We start from the raw sequence: 6,373 nt of genomic DNA, 5'->3' as shown, positions 1-6,373 counted from the left end.
GCAGGCAGAGCCAGGAGCTGTTCTCTGAAAGTACTGAGGAGTCAAGAGAATCTCAGGGTCTAGGGTCCAGGGCCTTGAGCTCCCCTCAGTCCCTTCCCTCTGGAGTCCCTGGGGCCACCAGTCAGCTCTCCTGCTCCCCAGTTCACCCCAGACGGTGGTTTGCCCCAAGGTCACGTGGGGTTAGAGGAAACTGGGACCAGCCAAAACTGCTGAGAGGAGGAAAGGGCTGGCACTGCTACAGGAGGAGGGTTCCCGCAGCCGAACCCATCTGGGGCAGACCGTTCATCAGGTGGGGGCCCCTAAGGAAGGGAACTGGGAGCCCTCGCGCAGCCTGCCAGTCCCCCCTCACAGCTTCCTTTCCAAAGCCTAGTGTCTTTGTGCAGGAATTGTCCAGGCCAGCCCCGTCAGGGGCCACCTGCATCATGAGAAATGTCCTGGCCTCGGAAGTGAGAGGAGACGTGGTGGGAAACCCGGACAGCTGTGACCCCCCTCCCCATAGAGCAAGCCCCCCAGTTCTGAGAACCCTGCCGGACCCTGGCAGAGGCGTCGCTCTCTGTGAGAAATGCTCCTGGAAGCACATTAACTCATTCAATGACTAACTCTCTTATTGAAGAGAAGATGAAGTCAGGGCTAGGAGGGACCTCCTACACCAGTGATGGGCAACCTTTGGAGCTTGGTGTGTCAAACTTCGCCAAAAAACTGAGCATAACTCGGGTAGTGTGTCACTTTGAGGAAAAAACTAACTCCAAGACTCTAGTCGCAAATGTTTCATCCCCAGGAGCAGCAAATGTTTCATCCTCGGCATGCGGCCGCATGTCATCAGAAATGGCTACGCGTGTCAGTGCTGACACGCGTGTCATAAGTTCACCATCACTGTCCTACATGAAGCCCAGTCCTCCCCTCCCTGTCCCAGCAACCTGCCCAAGGTCAGGACACTGATTCTAGCAATCACAGCAACGGCCCCCAAGAGTCCCTCTCACAGTGACTAGGGCTGCCCTGGGAAATCAATGGATTATCGCAGAAGTGACCGGGTGTGACTTCCAGGGCTAGGTCATAAAAGGCGTTCCAGCTCCCGCCTTCTCTCTCTCCTCTGTGGGAAGCCTGCTGCCATGTCTCAAGCGGCCCTGTGGCGAGGTATTTCGGTGAAAGCTGAGGCCTAAGTGTTCATTGAGGTGTCATAGGGAAGCAGAACTGGTCATTTGTGGCAACATGGACTCTACTTCGACTGCTGCAGGACGGGAGCGAGACTTCAGCTCCAATCTGTGCAGAGACTGGGCGTTTCAAGGGAAGAAGGAGAGGGCAGGGGGAGGAACCACTGAGCAGAGTCAGCGAAGTGGAAAATTACCAAAAGTGGGTAGGGAGCTGTTTTCTGAGAAATGTTAGGCAAGGCAGGTGCTGGGTCAGGGTAAATCCCAAACGGAAAATTCTATCGGCAGTCTGAGTTTTCCCAGGCAAGAACTCAAGGGGGGTAGGGTCATGCCAGGGACCTGGCCTCAAGCCGTTGGAAACCAGGCTAGTGTTTGTTCAAGTCCCTAAGTGTGAGGGGTGGACAAAAGTGTGTTGAGATTTTGCAGTTCTCACAGGCCACCATGAAGACCTTGTTAAGAAGTGGGCCCACGGGAGCCTGAGTAAGGTTTGGTCAGAGAGAGTCCTTGGCAGCATTTCTGAGCCACCGTGAGCTTGGGACTCGTCTGTTTTTGTTTTTTAATATATTTTATTGATTTTTTACAGAGAGGAAGAGAGAGGGATAGAGAGTTAGAAACATCGATCAGCTGCCTCTTGCACACCCCCTACTGGGGATGTGCCTGCAACCAAGGTACATGCCCTTGACCGGAATCGAACCTGGGACCCTTGAGTCCGCAGGCCGATGCTCTATCCACTGAGCCAAACCGGTTTCGGCGGGAATCGTCTGTTTTGCAGCAGCAGTAGATCATTCATTATACCCTGTAAAGATGTAAACCCAGACCTCGAGTCCGTGCCTTACGCATTTTCTACTACACTGCTTGGCCCTCTTTCAGCAGATATCTCACCTGTTACAGTAATTACAGAGCTTCAGTCAACATATGCATGACAGTTGGATCTTTCTTGAATCACCTGTCTGTATATTAATTCTCATGACCAGTCAGGGCCCAGCAATCAAGTATATTTCTAGACTTAACAGACATGGCAGGGTCCTTCCTCACTATAAATACCTCCCCATGTGACATCCCTGCACCTCGGTATGAATCCCTTGAATGTAAGTGTCTGGCATCAAACCCGGCATATAACCAACTCGCTGAGCACTTCCCACATGTCTGCATGCTCATCTCTGCCCTCCAGAAGCAGAGTTCTGGAACCCACTGCGGACTTGTTGTTTAGAGTGGGTTTAGAGTAGGAATTAGGGTTTGTAAATGCAACCCAGCCCCGGCCAGTTTGGCTCAGTGGATACAGCGTTGGCCTGAGGACTGAAGGGTCCTGGTTTCGGTTCCAGTCAAGGGCATGTACCTCAGTTGCAGGCTCCTCCCCAGCCCGGGCCTTGGTCAGGGCGTGTGCAGGAGGCAACCAATCGATGTGTTTCTCTCACATCGACGTTTCTCTCTGTCTTTTTCTCTCCTACTCTCTCAAAAAAAATGAATGGAGGGGAAGTGTTCTCCAGGCCCAGAGCTATCTGGCTGGAGCATCCGGAAAGGACTAAAGATTAGATTGCAGGAAAAGTAGAAGCAATGTTTTGAAGACCTGTATTGTAGGCTTTTCATAAATTTGTAAGACATGAGTCAAAAGTAGTAAGCAGCTTGGTTCTTGAAAGATCTCTGAATTGTGTGCAGTTACTTGGGCGAGTTGGTCAGGGTCCTGTCACAAGATAGGTAGAAGGGAAAAACCGAGTGACAATATTTTCTCTAGCAACAAATAAGATGTGGAAATCAGGAGACAATGAAGCATACCAAATGGGTGACATCAGTCAAAAGACAACATGGCACAGAATTTCAGTATTCCAGCCAGGCCTCAGAGATGTGGCATATCATTATGTGAAAAAGGGGTCTCGAATTTATGTGGGAGAGAAAGTAGACTATGGTGAATATATGGATACAAATAATGTGAGGCGACAAGCAACAACAATCATCGCTGATAACATTGTATTTCTGAGTGACCAGACAAAAGAGAAGGCATAGAGCGGACCATTCTTCTTTGGCCAGTGTGTGGTATAGTCTCATTTCCAAATCATGTATAGTCTTTATAGTTTCTAAAGACAAAACTTAAAATATTCTTTTCTATTTAAAAAATGAATGGAAAAAGCGTCCCCAGGTGAGGATTAAAAAAAAGAAGAAAAAGAAAAGAAAAGAAAAAAAAAAGATGCACCTCAAATTCCTTTACCCGGTTTTCAACTTTTTTTTTTAAAATATATATTTTATTGATTTTTTACAGAGAGGAAGGGAGAGGGATAGAGAGTCAGAAACATTGATGAGAGAGAAACACAGGTCAGCTGCTTCCTGCACACCCCCTACTGGGGATGTGCCTGCAACCAAGGTACATGCCCTTGACCGGAATCGAACCTGGGACCCTTGAGTCCGCAGGCTGACGCTCTATCCACTGAGCCAAACCAGTCAGGGCTTTACCCGGTTTTCAGATCCTTTCTTCCTGGCTGCAGGAAAACTGATAGCCAATGAGATATTCCCAACACAGCCATCCTGATGGACTTCCTCTTCGTTCTCTTCCAATGGGTGGGCAGGTGTGTGCCAACCCTTTAGGACCAACTAGACAACCGATCAATATCATTGGGACAATGGTCTATACCAGGGTGGCCATTTTTCTCAAAAGACAATCCTAGGCCTTCTATGGATAGTTTTTTCTATAGGCTTTTTTTTCTCTATAGGCTTTTTAAAACTCATAAACATCCTTAAACATTCATATTCAAGTTAGAGTAACAAGGGTGGTTGCCAGGCAGCTTGAGAAATCACGGCCTTCAGCAAGACTCAGCACAAGTACCACTTCCTCTTAGAAGCCTCCTCTAGTCTATTCGAGTAGAATTAAGTGTCCACCCCTCTGATTGGCTGTGTCTGCTGTTACCACTTGGCTTTAACTATTTGCCTCCATCAGACTCAACCTCTGATTTCAGGGATCCTGTTGTCCACCTGTGACCCTGACACCTAGAATAGTGGCTGGCAAGTAGTAAGTCCTTAACATGAGTGTAAGATGGATGGATGATGGATGAAGGATGATAGATGGGTAGATGGGTGGGTAAATGGGTGGATGACTGGATGGATGGATGGGTGGAAGGATGGGTAGATGAGTAGATGGATGACAAAAATGTACAGGTAGACAGCCAGTTATCCTTAAAGTAACTTCTAAATAGATAATATAAAGTAGTCAGCTCTACACGCAGTCTACCAATTGTCAGAATGATGGTCTAAAATTTAGGTCTATGACCCTCCCTTAAATTTGGACTGTATTTCCCCAAAGAAACAATGCAGCAAAACTGGAAATCACAACAGTCAAACCACCAATTCTGTTAACCAGGATGTACGTGCACTACTTCAACAACACATGCTCACTATTGTTAGTCCAGGTTTCAAACAACAAACTTAACCAATGGGCTTCACTCATTTGTTAATTAATTTAGAAAAAGTAATATATCAATTATTATTATTTTGTTGTTGTTAATCCTCACTCGAGAATATTTTTTTCCATTGGATTTTAGAGTGGAACAGGGGGGCGGGGGGACTTAGAGAAACATCAATGTGAGACCGACACATCGATTGGTTGCCTCCCACATGTGCCCTGACTGGCACTGGGGATCGAGCCTGCAGCCAAGGTACCTGCTCTTGACTGGAATTGAACCCACGGCTGATGCTCTAACCACTGAGAAAACTGGCTAGGGCAAGTGTATCAATTATTCATAGGAAACACTGTTGTTTGTCAGGGACTAGTGCTGGATGGTGGAGACTCAGAGATGAAAGCAGAGTCTTTATCCCGGCTGGAGCCCCATTCTCCTGGGAGAAAACAAACAGGTATCAAATGCAGCAGGTGCCCCAGCAGAGAGAGGGGCACCAGAGGCCAAGGTCCAGGGAAGAGTTCTTGGAGAAGACACTTGAATTGAAGCTTAAGGACAGCAGGCAGAGGAAAAAGCATTTTAAAGGACACACAGGTAAAGGAAAGGTAGATGATTTAGAACAAAACTTTAGAGTCACACCGGGTTCCCATAGTGCCTCTGTGCTTTCCAGTGGTGCTGCCTGTGAGTCCCTGGGTGAGTTACTCAGCGCTCTCAAATTCATCTTCCCATCTGTAGAGTGGGCGACACCGACCTCATGGGCTTTGTGAGCATGAAATGAGAACGCATGCACCTGACACAGGGTCTGAACCTGATGGCTTCAGGGAGGAATAGCAATGACCGTCCTCTGGAAAATGACTGCCACTCTGGGTCAGAATCAGCGGAGATGTCCACCAGGTTGATGGGAAGTAGGATCAGTATCAGGAGCGGGAAGGAGCTAGGGAAGCAGTCAGACAGCAGGCAGGACCTGAAGCTGCGTGGTGAGAAGCCAGCACTGAACCCAGTGCCTGAGAGCGAACTGTGAGCACAAAGGGGGGTTCAGTGAATTTTGGTCCAAAACCTTAGCAGGAAAAACCAAAGATGTACTATTTCCTCTGTTTCTAATTTCAGCTTCCCTGGGCCTTTATTTTGGGTGCAAATTACCCGAGTGATGGGCAGTTTTTCTCACAGCCATAGATAATGTGCCAGAAGTGGAAGAATTAAACTTCACAGATGAAAGACTTAATTAATCTTTAAGATCCCCATGAAATGGCTCAAAAATGCATTAAAATCAGAGTTAGATTTCAAGCCCTGCCAATTGTTGAGCGTCGACCTATGAACCAGGGGTTGTGGTTCAGTTCCCCATCAGGGCACGTGGCCAGGTTTCAGGCTCAGTCCCCAGTGGGGGGCAGACAGGAGGCAGCCAGTCGGTGATTCTCTCTCATCATTGATGCTTCTCTTCCTCTCTCCTCCCTTCCTCTCTCTGAAATCAATTTTTAAAAAAATTAGATTTCAAAAGTAATGGAGTGATAGAAGCTAAGAGAAGGTACTTTTATGTTTGAGGCTCTCTGGAGTTGGGCTTAGCCTCACCATCCCAAAACTATAAAATTTGTCATTAGCTGATTGGGTCTTTTTCTTAAAATAAAAATGCTCAATTTGTAAATGCAAAATGTGTCCTGGTTACCATCACCCAGGTTCTCATGTGTGAGAGGGACAAGTTAATGGTGCCTTCTGCACAGAGACGTCATGAAGATTTAAAACATTCCCGGCATGTAACAATCACACAGTAACCATCCTACATAATAAAACCCTAATAAGCAAATCGATCGAATGGCCAGTCGCTCTGACACGCACTGATGCGCGGACATC

At 47.5% G+C, this 6,373-nt stretch overlaps 1 pseudogene; it reads left to right on the top strand.

Moving 5' to 3' along the window:
• Window positions 1–2,702: 2,702 nt before the first annotated feature.
• On the top strand, window positions 2,703–3,202 carry LOC103301745 (single-stranded DNA-binding protein, mitochondrial-like; annotated as a pseudogene).
• The last annotated feature ends 3,171 nt before the right edge of the window (window positions 3,203–6,373 follow it).

This window comes from Eptesicus fuscus, chromosome 14 (assembly GCF_027574615.1).
Source record: "Eptesicus fuscus isolate TK198812 chromosome 14, DD_ASM_mEF_20220401, whole genome shotgun sequence".
In the NCBI taxonomy this organism is placed as follows: Eukaryota; Metazoa; Chordata; class Mammalia; order Chiroptera; family Vespertilionidae; genus Eptesicus; species Eptesicus fuscus.
The sequence above is the reverse complement of the archived record's forward strand: the minus strand, read 5'-3'. Positions and strand labels throughout refer to the sequence as shown.